Genomic DNA, 22251 nt, shown 5'->3' on the forward strand with positions numbered 1-22251 from the left:
GGACAAAATAATCCTGGAAGGCCACCTGCCTCACAGTCTGTCTAAGATGGGCATTGGGATGGCGGATGTGTAGACTTACTGCTTGCTTATCCCCATTGAGAAAAGATAACATATCTTCTAAATGATTAGACTTTACACTTTAAAACTATTAGATATTTGGAATACATGAGATAAAAGTCTGAAGTATGACCAGTTATTTATTTAGTTTCCAACACTGTGGGAGGCGACAATGTGACTTTAGAATATACAATGCAGTATATAAAATATAAAGGTCCTTATACTACCTGTTTTTGTCATATTTTCAGAGAAAATGTGAGATGTTCAGAGAGTGCCTTTTTGGGGGAAGGAAATAATGACTAAGCCTCATTTAAAGTTGGTGCAAAACTCCATGCACCAGCTGAAGAGGGCTTTGAGCAGTCTAGGCTTTCTATTCGACTCTTTATTGTGGTGAGGGGCTCAGGATTACGTGACTAGAAAGGTTTAATAGAGCCTGAAATTACTGACCACACAAAGAGTTCAATTTTCTTTTGTAAAAGAATTTTGTACAAAGGTAACGACAGTCCCTTTTCTTCATGAGTCTGTTATGAGTCATTAAGGAATCAGACTTTGGTCTGAACCAGAGAGTAGCCACATGATCTCTAGTAAGTTTATCTCTGTTAGCAAGAGTTATCTCACCCAGGTGAAAATAGCGGTCAAATACACACTGGACAGGATAAATCAGATGGATTCAGGACTCCTGAAAAGCAAGTCAACAGCAAAGGGAATAATAAATCTTAAGATATAAACAATGACTATATTGAGAGCAAATTGGTCAAGCAATGGCCGTGACTCATCCACATGGCAACACTGACAAAAGGCCTACAAACTGCAGTACAGGGTTTCAGGGTAAATCCTGAGGGGATTTGGCAGACCTTATCAGATACAAAAGTTACATTCCTTGTTATATAGGTCTTGCCTTATCTTGGTCTTAACCATCCAGTAGAAAAGTATAAAAATGAAGTATAAAAAGCAAAGCCATATTAATATGCTGAGCTGTAAAAGGCTCTAGTCAACAACTTCTGACACTGCCAGTCTTATGATGGAAAACCCACGACTATTATGGACTACTGGACTATATTGGAATATTTTGCTGAATTCATGCACCTACAATATTTAAATGACAATGGAATACCCATCTCTGACAAAACTAAACAAAAAAGGGAGATACAAATGAATGACCATTTTGTATCTGTATACTCAGAATAGTTAGGATAAATATACAGCTGCATTCTCTTAATTCAATGAATAGAGAGATTTGTTCTGATAGGGTTTGTAGACAGGGTATCTTGTCTGCCTCTTGTGCAATGAATACCCACTAAGACAACAATACGCAATGTATTAACTATTGAAAATGTGCTAGTAATCAGTTTTGACAATGTCTCATTGCTATTGGTTTCTCAATAAATTATTTAAAAAATAAATGAAGTTTTCATATCCACTCTCAAAAAAACAAAAAAAGACTGTATTAAGCCTCCAGAGTCATATTTTCACTGATAGGTAAAATACTGCACATGTGTAAATTCACAAATGTAACTGTGTAACAAAGACTTCAGATGAGGTACAGGAGTGAATCTAGAAGTGAGAAGAGAATCCAGAGAGAGTTCATGAAAGCCACCAAAAGACTCATAGGCAGCACATGCCCATGCTTGGGCTCCATCCCTTGGATGTTTGTCCCAGTCTTTAAAAACAGAAAAATTAAATCTCAGTTCAAATTTGTCAATGGAACCTGGCCGCAGCCCTGTGTTGATATGTGTCAGAGGCCTCCAAATAAACTCTTTTTCTTTCTTCATGATTGTATATGAAACAATAATCTCTCCCCCATGATTTAGGACAAAAGTATGATGCAAATTTTGTTATAATACCTCATATGAGCTAAAAGGAGAGGTGGCCATTGTTATCTCCTCTTCCCATACAATTTAATTTTTTCAGTAATTTTCTTTTAACCAGTGTCTGGGTTGAAATGGGTCACCAGCCTGAAGAACAAAATACAGAAACCCAGAAGCAATATCCTTAGGTAGGTAGAGGCTCAAGAAGAGCCCTAAGTTGGATTGTCTCTGTGTGGACACAATGTCTTCTCAGATGTTCTCCATCAGAGTTAGATTGGATCTCTATTGATTTCTGTGATACCCATTAATATTTTGGCTTCTGCATCTAATTTTTTCTCAGGAGAAAAGAGTGTTTTTCCATTAGAGTGGCAATGAAAATGATCAAAGTAACCAAGATTTACAAATCTGAAGTGCTCTTTCTGTCCTCTTCTTTCTATAAATTTTTCATTAGTTACCGTGTAAGAATAAGTATTTCCAAATATTACCTAGATGTAACCCTTGACTCAACATATAGGAAATTGTTAATTCTTAAATTTTGTGAAATAACAGTATTTCAGTTGGTTTGAATATGGCTATTTCTATAGTCATGTACTCAATTTTCAAAAACGCTTCCATCTGGTCTTATGGTTTTGCATCATAAATGGGATAGGCTGAGCAGTGGTATTACATTTTCATTTGAAACATCAATTTTTAATAAAAGTCAATAATGCTGAATAAGGTGGTATTTTGGATTTAAACCATAACAGGCTATGAAAAAAATCAGAAAAGGTCAAACTCTCTTAGCTTGAATATATTTATTGATTTTATAAATGAACTTTAAAAGTGTACTATAATCTTATTGTGATGCTCAAATAAGCAATTTAAGACTTTAATGGGATTACATTTTAGCTCATATTCTGTAGTTTATAGCTATTTTTTATTAAAAGTAGACAAAGTTTAATCTTGAAGTTAACTAACTATAGCTTCATAATTATTGATTTGTAGATATCCATTTTGGACCATTTCTGAAGCTGAATTCAGAACAATTCTAAGGTAAGCTATCACACCTTCATGTATATTTGTTAATTTTAAGGATAAAATATATAGCAAAACTATATGAAATGGAATATTTAATCACTTTTCTAGCTGTTGAAGACCCAGTAATACTCTGGTCCATGATATTGAGTAGGCACTCAATGATATTGTTTCCTTTTTAACTTTTTATAATATTTCTCTGTTTACAAAGATAATCAAAAGGCATGATGAACTGCTTGTGCCCTCAGCAAGTTACCTGTAGAGCATACAAGAGGCCATTAGCAACCTGTTTGCTTGTACAGTGAAGCACTGTTAAGAGAGGCCAGAACCCAGTATAGGCCAGAATGATGTGGACATGTAATGAAATTATTAATAATTATCAATAAGAATAATGAAAAAATGAATACCACTTGCATTTGATATAATTCAGGCATGATACCAAGCACCTTAAATACTGCATAGTATTTAAGCCTCCCGCAAGCCTATGTCACAAAATTTTTATTATCATTTTTTTGTCACATCCCAAAAGAAATGTGAGAGGTAGCTCAGGTTATGCAGCAGTAAGGGACACACTTTTAAAAGTCCATCTGATCCAGGTTTGATTTCCTCTAACTTCGTGAACTACCTGGGAAAGGCAAGCGTGCAGTGTTATCATGGAAAGATTTTGGGTGGAGGAAAAGATGAGCAGGCCGTACTGGCCTGTCTGATTACTACCGACCGCGTGAAGGAGCTGATCGAGGAACGCCGTGATGGGGAAGGAAGCATGCTTGAGGAAAATTAGTGGATGATGGAACCTGAGTAGATGGCGGTATGTGAACTTCCTCTGTTGCCAAGAGTGTGATTGGTCTAGTTTCTTACCTGGTCCTCTATGTCTAAGGTTAGGCAAAATGCAGGGCTGTCTTGTGTACTTTCATAAGTGAGTAAAGTAGTCTGCAATGTGATGGAGTAAGCAACCAGCAAAAAGCAACAAAGAAGTACTGGAATTCCCTCAATCTGCTGGTCTGCGAAGTGAGAACCAAATCCTAATCCAATCAGTGGGCAGAAAGAGGAAGGTGCTGAGACTGTTGTTGGGACACAAGGCAAAGTGCATGACATTGATGAGATTAGGTAAAAGCAATAAAGGAGGCGCAAGAGCATGTAGTTTTCAATTTCCTTCGATAATGAAAGAGAAAATTTTCAAAATGGTTTGAAATGGTAACAAAGACAGTTTTGTTGGAGAAGATGAGTTTGGTTTCCCTATTTTGCTTTTGAAGTATCAAAGGGACCCTGGTTCATGTATCCTATAGGATATAGGAATTCAGTGAAGGAAAGAGGCAATGATTGGGTCTTAACTCCATTAAAGGCTTTATGGGGGAAATTTCTTTGAAGAAATTAAAATAAAAATTGAAGAACATGAGCTGGTATTTCAAACAATTTTCAGGTGAATTAAGAAAATAAAATAACACTAAACTTGAAGCTATATATGAAATGAATTTTTAATTTTTTCTAATTTTTAAAATCAGAATTATTCATTTCCTGGCAATATAATGTAGATTGTTAAAAACTGTAGAATAAAGGGTGATAATCAAGGTTCTTTAATAAATTACCTAAAGCAGGACCTGTAAACATTTATTTCAATTTGTTACTGGTAGTGTGCCTTTTTCTCTTTAATTTGGTATTGCTGTCAGTCTATTAACAATGTTTCTGATAAAAAAAATTAAAACCCATATATTTGAGAATCAAAATATTCATTCATCAATTACCCCCATGAAATATGTAAATTAGTAAACAAACAAGATAAAGCATGGTAAGTCTTCTTAGGCCCCAAGTTCATTTTGGGCAATGTCTTTCAACGATTCAGTATTACAGAATAAACACTACTTTTTCTTAACATTGGTGAAAATACAGTATATGCATAATGTCGTTACAAATTTCTTTTTCTTTGCTATTCAGATTTCTTTTTTTTCAAGTTTTAAAAGTTCATTTTAATAAGAAAAAAGATAAAATGGTAATGAAACAGTTTCAAAACAGGTTAGTAGGACAGTTACAATAATTAATGCATTGCAAGTTGTTGTCTTCGTAGTAGTTATTCAGAGGACAAGATGCAGACATGATATCTTGTCTAAACATTATTAGTACAAACTTTCATTCTCAGTGAACTAAGAGAAAGTAGCTGTATATCTATGCTTCATTTCACTCATAGATTACAGTTTTGAAATATTTAATCAGAATTTATTAGAGGCTAAATTCTGAGCTAATCATTAAGAAAAACAGATATAGCCCTCTTTTCAAGATGATTACAAGGTAGTATGTTAAAAGCAGGTAAGTAGATAAATTATCACAGCGAAATGTACGACCCTGCTATGGAAGCCCAAAGGATGTTTTATTCGTTCAGATTGACTAAGTCATTGCTTCTGAATATCACTGGGGTGTAGGACTCTTTAGTGCACAAACCTCTAAGAGAAGATATAATTTCTCTCTGGAAGTAACACCTCACATGGTGCTATCAAGAGCTCAGGAAGTAAAGATTTAAAACGTTAAATTTACTGCCCATGGTCTGCTATTTTTTTTTTCTTAACTATCAGAAATCATCAAGAGTGGTACTTGATAAAATACTAAGAAGTTGAGTGGAAAAGCTATTATTTTGTTGACAGTTGTACTTAAGATAAAGATAATTTATTGCAAAGGCAATAAAATGAGTTGCTTGAATTTCTGAAAATAAATAGGATAGGTTTAAAAAGTTACACTAAAGGTTCCCTTTCTGGAAGGTGATAGATGGAAAACCCTAAAAACATGATTATAAAAAGCGCTGATTAAATCCTTCGCTAATCTGGCAAGAAAAGAAAGCAAAGAATTCAAAGGAAATAAAGATGAAATGAAATCTGGAGGCTTCAATGAGAAAAAAAAACATGCAAAGCTGGGAACCTCAGACAAAGCTAAGGCTGCCACCCTAAGTTGAATTTGGTAGAAAAGTGCTTCAAAGCCAGGCAGGGTTCGGGCAGTACTGTCAGGATCAAGGTTGGTATCTACAAGAAACACAGCTACCACTGAAGTCACACATCAAGGACAACTGTTGACTTAGATCTTTCTATTACCTGGACCATACAAATCTGCCCCTAGGATACAAAGATGTGAGTTAGCATTCATGTTCCTTTGGTTGCAGAATTCACCTCTGTGGTCCTATTGTAGGCGGCTAAGTTAGATAGAAATTGATACGCAGAAGAGAAGGCTTGGCCTGCCCGTGAAGTCGGCACAAAAATAGACATCAGCGTTTTGGCTGGAGGCACATCTGAAGAAAGCCAGCTCTCCAGATAAAGATGAAGTGTCCAGACCTCTGTGTTTCCTTGAAGGACAAACAATAACTTGGAGTTATACTGTGCTTAGCACCACTTGGTCCAGTAAGTCCAGAGAGGCATCAGTCACCCAGAGGGATAACCAGTTCCTTCTTGAAAATATCTTTGTTATTGCCATGTACCCTTGCTACGTGACTTGTTTTCCTATAGGATTAATATAAGCTAAGTGACAGTACTTGTAATCCCACAGGTTGATTGTAGTTTGACCCACACTGCACCCACGTTGTGGTTTTGCTGTATAAATAATTCTGATAAAACTCTTCTAACTTTTTCCTTTGGTTTGTGACTTCATTCCTTAATGTTGTGGGACCACAAATTCAAACATTTGATATCTAGCTGGTTGGCAATTATGTTTCTCTGACATCAGTCCAACAATCTTCATCTGGTAATTTAGGATGGTTCCAGTTCACAATCATTGGAAGGAAACAGAGTAAATCCTTTGCTACTTGAACCTAAATATAAAGTGTTTCAAAGACAAAGCTCTAAAGAAATAAGAGATTAGTTCAACATGAAAAATTATGTGGAAAAAAATAAATGAGAAGAAGCTAACAAAATATGGCACAAAAGGAGATATACGAAGATGTTAGGTATTGAAATTACCAGATGAAGAAAATCATCTGTTAATATTAAATTAATTTTCTATTTCTGTTTTACAAATTATCACAGAGGTATTGTCTTACATACGGGTATCATCTAAATCAGACAGCAAAGACGGGACAAAGATTTGAGTATGTTGATAGTTCTGTATGCCAGATGGCAAGTATGAACATTACCAGGTTAAGGTAAATGTGTTGTTAGGCTGTGCTTGTTTGTAGAGACTCAGGGAAAAATTGGTTTTTTGTTTTTTTTTACATTAATATTTTTGTCAGAGCTTAGTTCCTTATTATAGGTTTGAGCACCTTGAACTCTTGCTCCTGTGAGTGGAAGATGGGTCTCAGTTTCTAAAGGCTTACTTGGGTTTGCGTCCTGCTTTTTCATTTTCAAAATGAGCAAAGACATCTTCGTTCTCTTTTATACCACATCTCTAATCTTTTCAGTCTATAGTGGCAGTGTTTCTGCTGATACAAGATTCTTAAGAACTCTGAGTCTCTTATAAGGTATCTCAGAAAAAAACTATTTGATTAGATGAGGTATGTCCACAGATCTTTTCAAGATGAGCTCTTTTCCATTTTTGACTTCTGCTGAAAAGGTTGAAAGGATCTATGAAGTAGGAGTTGTTCCAGGTAAGACTGCATCGAATACCACTAGTAGCAGAAATATAGGCATTATGAACTGGCTCGTCTTTAGAACTGGAAGTCTAAGGAAAGTGAATCAAGATAAATTTGAAGGCAGTTACATCAAGAAGCATCAAAATTAAACTGAAGAAGACTAAGAACAGAAAGAAGTATAAGCAGCATGAGAATCATTGCAGGGCACAGCTAAGGAAAAGACAATTACATCAATAGATTACTTCTAAATAGCAACAATGGAAGCTGGGAGATAATGGTGTATGGGAATCTCTCTAGAACATTCTACCACTCTGTGAATGGCTTCTGTCTCAGACTCACTTCCATCTTTTAATTGCATTTTATTTTGTGAAGACCTTATTTGAAAATTTTCTCTACGCTTTACATAAAGTCTGACATTTCTTGTAACAAGTATAAGAGCAGACAAATGTGTAATGAATTATTTACATTTTGGATAAATATTCAACATCAGCTCATTGTGATATTGTCTATAAAGTAGTTTCTGTTGAGCTATTAGAACGATATAAAAAAATCAATCCCTCAATTAAGTTTTCTGTTTAGATAAATCTTTCATAAATTAGAAAATGTAGATGTGAAATCACCCCTTTCTACTTACAAATAAACTCATTTGCTTATTACTTCAAAAGATTTACATCTTCATAACTTTTGCTTTATATAATTTTTCAGCAAGTCCATGGACTCTCTTAAATATACAATAATTTACTCAGAACTTGGTTTATCATCAGTCAACACTAATTTCTTTTTTTTTTCTTTCCTTTTTCTTTTTTCTTTTTCTTTTTTATGCTTGGAATAAATGGACTCAGGGCCTTTTGCATGGTAGGTAGGCCAGTACTTGTCACCAACCTATACCCCAAGCCCAATCGGCAGTAACGTTTTAGCAACAAGTATGTGCTAACTTCTGTGCTTAGCACTTTTAGGGACATTGCAACAACCATTACAGCCCCCACAGTATCTTAGAATGTCATTTAGTGACTATTCGTTATATCTTTGCATTTGTTACATAAATGAATTATTCTGTATGTTTATTAACTAGTTCCTTTTCCTGATCCATTTCAGTTACATTAGATTGAATTACAGAATAGATATTAAAAGTCATGGCTCTTCATTTCTGAATGCAACTAATGTAAGAATATCTCATGGCAAGCTCTTAAATATCTCATTTCATCCAAATGATAATATCTCATTAAGTAAAAAATCCAAGGAATCACAGGGGATTCAATAGTGGAAATTCAGTGGAGGATAAAATAAAATGAGTGTGAACTTTTCATAAAACACACAGCAACTTTATTTTCTTCTAGAATTGCATGATGACATTTATATAGAGTTTTAAATTATTTTTGCTATTAATGAGTGATAATTTATTGATTTGGTTTGATGTATAGTTTTATCTTGAGAACATGTGAAGTCTTTGCATGTCTTATGTAGAGGATAGACTATTAGTGTCAAACAGAATTGATTGAATAGTAGCTTTGCAAATGACGATGACTCTGTAGGCAAGCTATACATCTTTTCTGGGTCACAATTGCGCTACTCAGAAAGAAACGTAGCTGGACCAACTTGTAGTTTCTATTTATCTATTTTCACTTGAAATATTATGTAACATTAAGCTTGCACACATTAACAGGAGCCCAATCCTGCCTTCTCAAGGTCCTCTCTAGCCCCATCCCCATTGCCCAAGAGGCCTAGAGGATCACTCAGTGGCATCTGCCCTGCTTCTGAATGTCAGGGGGAGAGAAAGCCAGGACAGAAAGCCAGTTCTTTCTGTCCGCCAGTCACTACACAGGTGCTTCTGTAGTAAACCGATTCCTCACCACATTGCAACCGATAACTCACTACTACAGGGTATCCTGACTCTAACTAACCTTTAAGTAGTTGCAGAGTTCATGAATATGACTCCGTTGGTCATCTACAGGAAGCTCCTACTGACATTGTTCTTAGCATCTACCTTGGTGCACTCTTAGGACAGGGAAGGCTAAGAGCTTTGACTCTAAATCCCTTGCCTCATAGTGACCTATATGAGACTCCTGATAGCTTTTCCTGCCAAAACCTCAGTCAGGAGCAGAAATACTTTAAGAAGGTTCCAACAGAATTAAATCAAAGAAGGCTCCTCCCCCAAATGCAAATCCCTCTCACCCACCTGCGGAAGATTTATTAACGTCACTTTTGGAGAAGCTTAATGAGCCATAATTTAGCAGGTCATAGAAGAACCTACTATAATTTTCCCCAAGGATACAGGTACCTATGAGAAGTTCTGTCTCAATAACATCATAAGTTCACTAAAGATACTTCTTATCCTTTTGGATTTTCCCTAATCAGATATTTCATCTTCTTACTCTGGAGATAAATTAGATGACATATATAAAGTGCCTATCAGTGCCTACTACATAACAGACACTTATTATGCACTAATTTTCTCCCTTGTGCCACATTTTGAATATTTTAATTTAAACCTTCATTGTTACATTTCCTTATGTCCTAAATGAGATTGTAGAAATCTGTAAGAGGAGAGAGTTATATTTCTGTGTCTTCTAAGCCTCCACAGATTATTTAGCATAATATCTTGGAGATAAATATTTATTGCTATATAATTATTGCCTGAGTGATTACTTTGTGATTGATTTTCCCATGTGTAGATAATATAATCTTTTATCATACTAATGTTATCATTTGGAGCAGAAGTTTGGCAAGAAAGGGAGATGAAATTCTAATCCAACTATTTGCATTTTGATTACTGAATCACCTATCATTTAAAAAGACTTAAATTGCATACAGCTTTTCTTGAACATTTAAAATCATGGCTTCTCTTCTTTCTTTGATGGTGAGGCAAAGATACATTTATTTGCATAATGTTGCAATACAACAAAAAAAAACTGAATTCTGAATCTCCATATTCACTTGTAAGGAAGTCATTCAGTGACCTTCATATGGTAAAAATGAGATGACAATGAAAAGATCATCATAAAGATTAGAGAAACATGTGGATGATTTCCTGTGTAGAAAATTTTAAATTAATTAACTAATTAATTTATTATTTTATTTTACTTATTTATTTTTTGGTATCAGGAATTGAACTCAGGGCCTTTCACTTGTCAGTCCGGTGCTTGTGCCCCTGAGCTATATCCCTGGCCAGAAAATCTTTAATTTAAAAACATGTCCTCATTTAGAAAAAGTTGGTATAACAGGAAATACTGCCCATTACACACACCAGTATACTTCAGTTTCTTAGTCATCCATATAATAGTTCCTGTTTCAGTTTTGGTTGCTTCTGTCTCTTAGAAACAACTGGTCACTGTAACACATAATTGGTCATTATGATGCACATTGTATAAACCAATGCCCACTGGACAAGGCATTCTGCTTCTGTACTTACTGCTTGCTTATCCCCTATAGCCCTAGATTACCAAAGATCAATGCCCATTGACATGAATAAATCTACCTCCAAATCCTGGGTGTTGTTTTCATGTTTCTGCTCCCCACTGCATCTTTTTGTGGTTGGGAAGACAGACTGTGCTGACCTCTTTGGTTATTGGTCGTGGTCCTCATAGATGAAGCAAACACCTGCCCAGGTCCCCACAGGAAAGCATGCTCTTGAGACTCCTTTAGTCCCCTCAGAGGTCTGGAGGAAGATACCTGGTTCCCTACTTGAGGATACCTGATTCCCCACTTGGCTCACATTGGATTCCAATGGGAGGAAAACAGTCTGTCTGTCTGTCTGTCTGTCTATCTGCCTGCCTGCCTGCCTGCTTGACTCTGGAAAGACCCCCGGGAGCACCCCAGTTAGTGAGTCTTTTAATTCTGCTCAGCTCAAGCAGAAGGGGGAGTCTGATCAACTCCTGTTAGTCAGGATGGTCCTCCAGAGAAGGGGGTTGGAATGTTTAAGCTCTGAGCACCTGTTGAATGAATGTGTGAGTGAGTGAAGACAGCATAAGTAATAGGTTGCTTCATCTGTGCACCAAGGCGGAGAAGCACTGATCATCGGTGCTGATTGGACCCTCACCTGCAGTTCTGTGGCAATCGACATATGGCTTAATAGATGCCTCACACCCTCCTTAGCTAAATTGCACCTATATCCCCATGAGGGGCATGGCCAGGAGGGCATCTAAGAAGCCTCTCTCTCAAGGGCACCCCCCTCTGTTGTGTAATCATTCAAGAGTACAGAACACACAGAAAGTCAGAGGTGATAATTATTTAATCAAGACCCACTGTACCTGACTATAGGAAAAAGGGCTTTTATGGAGTTAAAAATGAAGCCAAACCACTCCCTGCATCTCAAAGAAGAAAGAAAAGTAAAAGGAGGCCCTTTCCTCCTGAGAATTCTGCCTTGGCACCCTCGTCAGCTGCTGGAGTGGCTGCCAACACCTATATCTCCACTCTCCACTCCCGACTCATCTACTTCCAACTGATTGAACTGGTTGCCTGCATTTGGCCACAGAGTCCCCCATCCCCAAGCCTTCTGCTTACATGCTTCCCCTGGTCAGGTGACATCATGTAACACCCACCCAGGATGACAGTCAGCGTTTTCTCCTGAATTGCATGTTTTAACCAAGAAAAATGGAACAGTCAGCCCTGATGAATGAGTTGCCATGGCCTTTGCAGAGGCTGTCTTGCCTAGAAACAACCCAGTGGAGCACTTTTCAAAGATACTAAAGAAGAGGGCAAAAAGTCCATCAACTACCGATACTCAGACACACCTGAGAAAAAAACATCTGATGTCCATAAAAAAATCCAGTCTGACAGATGACTATACCCTTTCACTATGAGTTATAAGAACTATGGACACAGATAGATAGATAGATAGATAGATAGATAGATAGATAGGTAGGTAGATAAGAACTCTGAAAAACTTAACCTGGATCAAATGACAACCCTTTCATCAGTCTGCTGGGCTCAGATGAGGCCCGACTGGGCTCCCTTCTTTGGCTGGGCCACCAGCAGCCCATAGCACTATATCAGGACAACTGGGACTGTTGCCTCTCACCCCTTCCGCCAGCACAAACTTGTGGCCTGGGAGGGCATCTCACCAGACATGAATTTCTGTATAAACTGGTCCCCCTACCACTTCAGAGAAGAGACCTCCTCTTCAAGTTAGGAGCGACCGTCTCCTTTGTACCAAACCAGTGAGCTCCCTCTTGTCTAACCCTGCCCTTTCAACTCTGACTGTTCCCAGAGAGGAAGAGGATGCCTGCAGCAGCCTGAGACAGATAACCCCAATCCTGAAGTATCCTCCAGAAGTATAAGCTAATGGTTTGTCTTCTGGCCTGGCCATCAACCATGCTTCCTCGCCCTGACCCCCACTGCCGTCAGGTATCATCCAGCCACACACCAGCCTGATAGGCTGTTACTCGCCTTGGGCAAGATTACCATGCCATCCACAACAATGCCATCACCTCATGTTCTGTGGTTTACAAACTTTCTGCACTGTTCACAAGGGTTTGGAAACTTTCTCACTGTTTGGGAGGAGGCCCTAACAACAGGTTTGACCACTCTGAGACAGCCTGTTTCTTTTTTTCCTTCCAGCTGTACTCCACAGATTTCTTGGAGCTGCTGGATTCTGTAATATCCTGGATCCTCGAGTTAACAAAAGCAATGATGCTTATTCAGACTGTCAGGCTCTGGGAGCACCCAGTGGCTACCTCTGCAAATACTTGGGTCCTGTCATTAAGGACTGCCTCTCCCTTTGCCTATCTACTTTCATAGGCCTGACTTTCTGATCAAGAAAGCTGACAAACTCACTTTATGCCAAGACCTGACGGCCTGGGAGCCACATGTTGTGCTAGACCTCACCCAGTACCAAGAACTCTTATGCAAATATCCTTGCCTGAATCTCGTGGCAATAAACCACTCAGTCCTGCCACATACTTGCCCACAGAGCTGGGCCCAACCAACAGTGGCTGCCTGGCACTGACTGATAAATTGTTCTCAAGTCAAACTTTAAAATGTAACCCCTGCAAAAGATGCTGAGTATACCCTGTTTACAGATAGAAGTAGCTCAGTTAGTAATGGAATCTGAGAGGCTAGATCTGCTGTGATAACCTTGGACAAAGTTATTTTCACGAAGATCTCCTGCTACTGCTTCCTGCTGATGTCTGGAAACCTGCCACCAATGGTGCAAAGCTGGATCTGCCCACTATATGTCTGCAAACTCAAGACACTGTGCTGGTACCTGTACCCCTGCAGCCAGCCCAGGCTTTCGCATCTGTCTCATTGGTCCAACCTTCTGTTCTCTACCCATGCTGAGGTGACAAGAATAGTTTGTAGGGTTCTGTTGCTTCATCCCTAGATATGGCGTACTGTTGATCATTGGCACTGACAATGTGCCTGCATTTGTATCAGAGGAATCTAAAAATATATAGCACATAAAAACTGCATACAGCATACAGGCCACAAAGCTCTATGTTAAATGTTAAAAAAACAAACAAACAAACCAGTTTGTAACGCACACTGAGGTGCATAATAACTACATCTACAAGTTTCAGGAATCTAGTCATAGATCTGCTAAAAAAAAATTTACCTGGACCGGACAGCTCACTTGGAAGAGATGATACACTCAAAGCCCTGCTCTGGTCACTCTGGATGCTGGCCAGTCAATGCATGGCTGAAGCCTGAGGACATCATTCAGGGGATTACTCCCTAGCTAGGTGCCTTGATTTTTGTCTCCTTTTAGGATGCTTGCCCCAGTCCTTGCTTTCCTGACCCCCACTAGCTGGGGGTTACAGATGGTTTCTATCTCCCTGAGAGACTCTAGAACAATTGGTCCAACATGACCAAAATTTGATCATCCAAGACACACTGGACACTCTCCTAGATCAGATTAACCCCCTCACTGCCTTCCAGAGTTCCAGAGAAGACAGGCCTACATTATGTCTCTTCTTAGAAAACAACTTGCTAAAAAAACTATAATAAAGCAATCTTATGGGCGAGGGCCCAATCTAGGATCACTGACAACCCTAATGTTACTCTTCCTAGTTGAGCTCCATCTCAGAAGATCACATGTAATATTTCCAGCAAACATTTGCTGCTGGGGAAACTAAAACAGGACAGAAATGTAACCAAAAGTGGCCCCCTCGGCCAGTATACTTTGGTTTCTTAGTTGCCCAGGTAATAGTTCTTGTTCCAATGCTAGTTGCTTCTGTCTCTTGGAAATGGCTGGTCACTGTGCTGCACATTGTGTAAACCAGTCCCCGTTGGACAAACCATTCTGTCTCTGTACTTCTTCCTTGTTCATCTCATGTAAGTCCTATGTCACCAGAGATCAGGGCTTGATATTCTGGGACTGATGCCAGTCAGAGCCTATCAACATAAATAAATCTGCCTCTAAATCCTGGGTATCATTTTGGTGTTTCTGCTTGCCATTTCATTGGATAATAGGAAAACTACCTTGTAATCTTACACCTCACCAACATGCTTTAACATTTTGAAATATTTTAGGCCCTATCTACAAAAAAATATTTTTTTCACTTCATCTTATAATGAACTTTGATCCTTTCCATACCATAAATTTTTCAAAATATTATTTTGATGATCTACCTTATAAAGTTTGGCCACTTCTCATAGTTGCAGTATGAATTTTTCTCTTGGTTAACTTTTAAAATAATTTGTTATCTTCATTGCAATGATTCCCAACGTCTATGTGTTTCCCTAGAATACGTGACAAGTATATACAATTCTTACATTCTGAATTTATATCCTTGTTATTTGCAAGAAGTTTAACATGCCTTCTTCCTTCTGTTTTAAAATCCCCCCTAGATCCATGACTTGTGTAGATCTAGTACTGTGCTGAAGCTTATCCTTCAGACGTGCCCAGGCATGATGTTGCCAGCACACATGATCCTTCATGTGTGTGGAAGGGTCGCATAGCGTACGTCTTTCTACCTCAGCTCAAGGGTTCTGCTTTTTCATGGTCCATGTTACACCTCCTTGGTGTGACTGGGACACAGCTCAATGGGAGAGCATGTGTCTCACCCTATGATTGATCTCCAGCCAGCAAATAAAATAATAATAAGGAAATCTATTAATTTATCTCTCTCTAGTATAACGTTATGATAAATTAATAGATTTTCGAATAGCAAAGTGTCCTTTCAGGAACGTGCTCTGAATTCATTGTGAAACAATTTATTAGGGTTTTGTTACTTAGGACCCAAGATCATTTCTGTGCTTCTCTTTGTGCCTCATTAGGCTTGGTGATGAGCTATAGTTCTAAGTTTATGCAATTTAAATGGTGACCTATATCATAGTCTGAAGTTTAAAGAGAATATGGGAAAATTAAAGTTAAATATAACAAGGAATTGCCATTGTATACGTCAGGAGACTTCGGATGACAGAGTCAGTATTTAAACTTATTGTACAATTGTAATATTGAGCATGAACCAACAAGATAAAATATTTCAAGTATAAATATAAAATTTCCCTTTCATAATAGAAAATATAGTTATATAAATAAGGGGTAGACAGGGACTAATTTGAAGCCAATTCTTTTGAAGTATGTGATTTAGTAACACAAAAATGTCTTTCTACATGTTGCTGAATATTCACCAAATAGCGCTGAAACTAATGTAGGGTTGTATAGGGTTGTAAAACAGAAGGCAGTGTCATTTTTCTCAACACATTTCTGAGATTCCTTCCATCAGCAAAGTGTAGCACTTTTGCAATGTGCATGACTCCTGCTGTAAGGATCGCACCCAATTAATTTGTCTAGTTTCTCAGGTCTAGCAGGTACCCACTGCTACCTCTAAAGGAAACCAAATGAAGTTCTGGGGCCCAGGGATTTCGCCCAAAGCTCGATGTGGACTATCTTGTGCTTACAGGGCCCAGATCACCCAAGTGAAGTGTTCTCGTTTCTGTGATGCCCTCGCTTTATTCTGCCAGGAGAGCTCTTACAAGACTCGGATTTGGGTTAGAGCTTCCAGCCCATGTCTTTGGACTAAGTAAACGGACGGGAGCTAGCAATGTCACCACCTCCCAAGGGAAGCTGGACAGCTCCGCCCTCCTCCCTGCTCCGTGGCTCTTTGCCCTCACACTGCATCCTGTTCTCAGGCTCTGGCAGCACTGAAACTAACTGCTTAGGAAGCTATGGGCAGGAAGAGAGTCCTAGCACCCCTCATTCAAAAGCTCTGCAAACCCCCGGGGAGGGCTTTCTATCCACCTCTCCTACCCTTTCCACAAACCAACAGAGGGAAAGGAACGATGTGAGTCTCTTATTACTCCACGAATCCTTTCTAACTTCATTACTGAACCCTCTTTTAAGTTCTTTCCAGGATAAAAGATCCCAGAAAACCAGTTCTGCCTGTTTCCAAACAATAACTTGAACTTCTGGGAGGCCCTTTTGTAACAGTTAAGGCCTGGGGTTTTATTCTCAGTCAGACAAGAACTGTCTCCATGGAATCCCTAATTTATTTTAGCCACAGTTTACAAAAGAGAGGCTTCCTAGTAACTTGTGGCTGAGGTTAGGAAGGAGCAGTTTTCTCAAACTTTATTTCATGTTGTTGCAGTAGTTTTCACTACTTGCTGCCGTTAAAGCTAACAATTTTCTATCTAAGTGCTTTTAAAAAATGTAAATTTTCTAACATATATGTTCTTGTGTATATAGTTTATCAATGATTACTTCTTAACATTTTAACAAATGAAAGAATATTCATTTTTAAATAGTCTCAGTGATTTTTAATTTTCTTGCCTCTTGTCCTTCTATTGCTTTCAGTTTTATACCTTATTCCTAGAAGTATATGAAGTTTGAGTAATTACCACAATTACCCTTCAATATTTCCCCTACTATGGTCTAAAATGCCCACTTTTGAATGTACTAATATTCTTTGTAACAGAAGTTGGACATTTTCTCTAGTAGGCCAATTAAAATATATATAGACATATTTTCACTTGACACAAGGATATTGATTCAGGATCTTAGAGTAGCTCGGAAATAAATTTGGATGGTGTTGTGGCTTGGGGTTTTTGTAAGGGGAACAATATAATACAGGACACATTTTATAAGATATTTTATAATCGCCCAAAGAATCACATACAAGGAGTGCAGGAAATTTCACACACTGAAGACCAAGAATCCAGCTGAGAGTCTGGATCCTAACGCCTGCATGAGTCCAGCTGAGACCTAGAGCTCATAACAATGCCTCCCACGAGTCCAGCTGGAGGCCTGGAGCCCATGACAGTGTCTCACGCAAATCTGCTTCACAGATCTGCGCTGGAAAGCCTCAAAGGTCAGTGGTGGAAGCTGGACAGTCTATGCCAGTGGGATGAAAGATCTGTGCCAGCAGGCTGAAGGATCTGAACTGGAGCCAGGAAGTAAGGTAAGCACCAGAGCTCCCCCAAAAGTACCACAGCTGAGGAGCATCAGTGAGGTCCTGAGCTCCTCCACAGATGAGGAAAGCTGAGTTCCCATCAGGAAAGACAAAGCAACAAGCTTCTCAACGAGGTTGAGTTGTGCACCATCTTCCCCTCCAGAGCCAGGAAGTGATGCTCAAGGAGAGGGCCTGAGCTACTTCAAAGTGAACCTTAGCCCTTCTCAACAATGATGACAGTCCGAGGCTTTTCCTCTGATGAGAACAGCCAAGTTCACCAGCAAAGCCAGCATCACAAGGCCCTCCAGCAGAACAACCCAAGAGAGCCAGCAGCTTCTCCAAACAGCTTTCCTAACAACAGCTTCTCCAGTTCTTCCTCTTATGCCGCTGGCAACAATCCTCAGGTGTGGACCTCCCACACCCAGCACCAGGCTTGTTCAATTCAGCTGGGTCTAACAAGTTGATCGCCTGTTGGAAATCCACTACAGATGGAAATTAGTAACTAATATTTAGTGTTACAGGCAGCTAAGTTAGATAGAAATGAATATATATTCAGGGACGGACAGGGGTCTCAACGAAGTCAGGAGAAAATAAATATATCAAAATTGTGGCTGCAGGTACATCTAAAAACAACCAGCCCTCAAGATAAAGATGTCATGGGTAGGCCTACATGTCTCCCTAAGAGATAAGCAGTAACTCAAAATTATGCAACATTAGCACCACCTGGTCCAGGAAGTCTAGCTGGACACCAGCAGCCAGGTGGGTAACTGTATCATCCTGGCCCATTCTTTCCCAGGATGCCTTTGTTCTTCCCATGTATCTCACATCTAGAAGGCTAGGAGTTACATCTTCCCCCATATCACAAGTACACTATTCTTTGCATGTTATAATCAGACACATGTCCTCCATTGCTTTAAAGTCTAATGTTCACATGAATAATCATTTTTAACCTTCACATAGAGCCTGTGAAGTAAGTATCTGGGATAGGGTGGCATAGATAATAAATAGTAGAAACTGCATCGTAATGTAGTGGCTATTGTGTTAGTGTCACCAGCTAGTGAGAGTCCTTGGTTTAGTGATAAGGGAAATTAAAATTAAAGCAATAGTACGATTTACAGGAAAAAGCTTTAATTAGAAAGTAGAAGAAAACAGGGAAAGGACTCCAGCGTGAGTAGCAGAGGGGGCCATTCTGACAAAGAGAATCCAACTGGCTTGTTTGGAGAACAGTGGAAACCAGTTTCATGGTATGCGGGGCTCCGCTGGGTCCTTTCTAGCATAGCGTCAGCCTTCATTTCATAGCTTCAGAAGAATCCTCAGGGCGTGAGGGCAGCTCGGTTCCCGCGACTGCTCACACTCGAAGCATGGCCAGTCTTGTGAAGCCCTGGCAAACTCCAAAGGAGACTTTCGGCATCTCTCAGTGTGTAAACATCTTATCCTAGTGTCTTCGTCTTGAGTGATGACAGAGGTCGGGTCAGTTTTGGGCGGATGAACCTGTAGACGGACACTCCCGAAATGGCTAACTGATATGGACAGCTCAATAGAGTTCTAATCCACTTTCCAAACTGAAGTTACCTATTGGACATCTACACGTTCAAACAGAGAGTCATAGTTTTTAGCGAGCAAAACAATAAAAAATCTTTGTAGTAGTCATTCATAGAACAACATGTAGACATGATATCCTGTCCAATGTATTAATTGTTGTAACTCTCCTACCAACCTGTTTTGAAACTGCCTCACTGCAAGTTTTCTCAATAAAATTAATAAAGAAAAGAAAAATTTAGAAAAACAAAAGAATAAAACAAGCAAAAATCATATAAGAAATATTTTAAGCTCCTCCTTCTTACAGAAGAAAACAAATCATGCTTTTAATGATGAGCAGGTAAAGGACCCAGGAGTGGGTTTGTCCTCAGGCCTGACAGCGATCTCTATGTGATAGGCAAAAATCATCTCTACAAATGCACTACATGTCGGCCAATAGTGTTCTTTCGTCTTTCCCTGTTCTTGCAATGGTTGCCTGCCTGTGACATTCTGACGATTGGTCTTCATGAGCGAGGTTTGTACTGATGTGAAGAATGGGCCCAAGCTCCTGCAGGTGTGGACTAATCAGTGTAGAGCTATGCCGGGGTCCTCGCTCTGTGCTTAGTGCTATTTGGAGTTTTATGAGCCATGAAAAAACATAAAATGCTATTTTGTTCCATCAATGATCTTATAACCTATTTGAAGAGAGGAAATTTACAGGAACAAATGCTAATTCTCTAAGTGCAGCAGAAATATTTAAAGGCAAACTCCTACATATAAAGAGGGAGGAGCGCTGGTTCTCCCCTGAAAAGGCTTGTTACCACATATTCAAAGCCATTCTTTCTACCTCAGCTAAGACTCTCTGAAAAAAACCCCGAGAACCAAGCCCAAAGTTACTGAGTCATTCTGACTCATTCTTTTAGGTAGCCTAGGACAAACTTGACTTTTTCTACTACTAAACTAAGCCTGGCTAGAAATGGGTCTTTTCTGTCTGTGTCATACAAGACCTTAAACTAAGCCTGCTACGCAATGTGCACCTTAAATTAAGCACGCACCAAGCCCTCTGCATGTGTGATCCCCTCATGAATATGTATAGACTCCCTGATAAAAATCACACTCACCTTTTGTTAGGGGAGGGCATGGCTTTGCAAAAATTCCCAAATGCTTTCCTTACCTGCTGCAAGAAATAAATCTTTTTCCATTTTCTTAACTTGTAGTTATTAGGCCTTTGGGCTGTGTACTCTCCAAGCTGTGAACTCATTACAGTTAATTCAGAATTCCTAGGAAAGCACTGGGTGAAGGTGTGAGTCACTGATCAGGAACTCAGAGAGGCCAGGAGGGCTGTTGTCTTCAGAGGATGATTCCTGGAGGAGACAGCAGGTGAGCCGGGCTTTGGGGAGCAAGACTAGAGCTAGGCTCAGGTATCAGCTCCTTTGTGCACTGTTAAAGTATCCTGGGAATTCAACAAAATGAGAAATTTAGTTTAATGTCTTCATGGTAGAATAATGAGGCTATCATTTTCTTAGGGATGATACATATTTATAGTGGTAAAATGAGACAATGTTTAATCACTCGGAAATTCATGAAGATTAAAAAGATACTGCATAGAAAATACCTAAAATACTTGGTAACAAAAAATATTTAATTCTGTTCACTATTTAATCACTTACTTTTTTTTTTCTCCTTGAGAGGGGTTAAATCCAAATATGTGAAGAAAAAAAAACCCAATAAAGCATCCAAGAAGGTCAAGCAGAAATACTGTAAACCAAAGCACTAAAATAATAGACATGGACAGCACCAAAGATACAGGCTTATTTATGAAGTAGTGGGAACAATTTTTAATTTCCAAAGAGTTTTACCTCCAGGTTACTTTCTATCTTGAATTAGAATAATCTGCATTACCTTATATTTTTACCCTAATTTATAATTATTATTTTTTAAGTTGTAGTTTGTTTTTATTCTTCATAATCCTGAGCAAAGTTCCTCACATATAATTATGTAGAATATGTTATCCATTTGTGTATTTTTAAAATTTATTTATCTTTTTGAGAAATAAGAAAGGGTCTTGCTATGCAGTGCAAGCTGGCCTTGTGCTCACTTTGTAGCCCTGGCTGGTCTCAAATTTACAATGATCCTCTTGCCTCAGCCTCCTGAGTGCTGGGGTTACAGGTGTGTGACACCACACCCGGTGTACAGTGTGGTGCCATTTGTGTATGTATTAAATAAACAGTAATCTGCTTTATCTGTGTCAATAAAATCAGGCTGTGTAGACAACATGGACTAGATCATGGAGCACATTGAATTTAGACATCAAAATTTTAAATGCATAAAAAATCAAGACACATAAGAGGAAAGAATGCCTTGCCTTATCTCTAAGTGGTGCTCACTACGTTGTTACTCACAGAGAAGAAGCCAAATGGTGTTACTCGTTACTGGCTTCTTGTATGTGGCTTCCTTCCTCTTTCCGAAACAATTCCCTGTCAGCCTCCTGGAAGATAGCTACTCCTACTCTGTTACTCAGTTGAATGAGATCTTTCCTCACCTTCTTCCTCAGTCTTTCATGGAGATCACACTGTCTGTTCTTCCTATTGCCTGCTGAATGCCATACTGATTTTTATCATAGAACCCATAACACGCTACTGTATCCATTTTTTGAAATTCTCTTGTTCCATTAGAAATTTAAAGACTCGGGATGGTATGGAGGAATTCCTGTGACTACATTTCAGTCATTCTGTTTAATGTATCTAATACCCATTACACAGTTTACAGTTTTATGAAAGTGTGCATGAAACCAGAAAATTAAGATTTTGACAAAATAAGATACTTCGTTCAATGTCTTCGTGGTTGTACAGTGAGAAAATCAACTGCAAGACGCATGCCCTGTGAATAGCACATTCAGTGAATATTTTTTAGTTATGCCTGTAAGAGACAGCGACATTATTTTTGTGTTGCTGAAGTGCTTTGAGAGTAATGCTCTAGTGACAGC

The 22251-nt window shown here is 38.8% G+C and overlaps 1 protein-coding gene across 1 annotated transcript in view; it reads left to right on the forward strand.

Moving 5' to 3' along the window:
- Cntn1 (contactin 1) overlaps positions 1-22251 on the forward strand; it is a 410344-nt gene that overhangs the window by 110933 nt on the left and 277160 nt on the right. The window contains exon 2 of the mRNA XM_004638636.2: positions 2850-2897. The gene's annotated coding sequence lies outside the window, so the exon portion shown is untranslated. The remainder of the gene's footprint in view (positions 1-2849; positions 2898-22251) is intronic.

This window comes from Octodon degus, unplaced genomic scaffold (genome assembly GCF_000260255.1).
Source record: "Octodon degus isolate 3935 unplaced genomic scaffold, OctDeg1.0 scaffold00100, whole genome shotgun sequence".
In the NCBI taxonomy this organism is placed as follows: Eukaryota; Metazoa; Chordata; class Mammalia; order Rodentia; family Octodontidae; genus Octodon; species Octodon degus.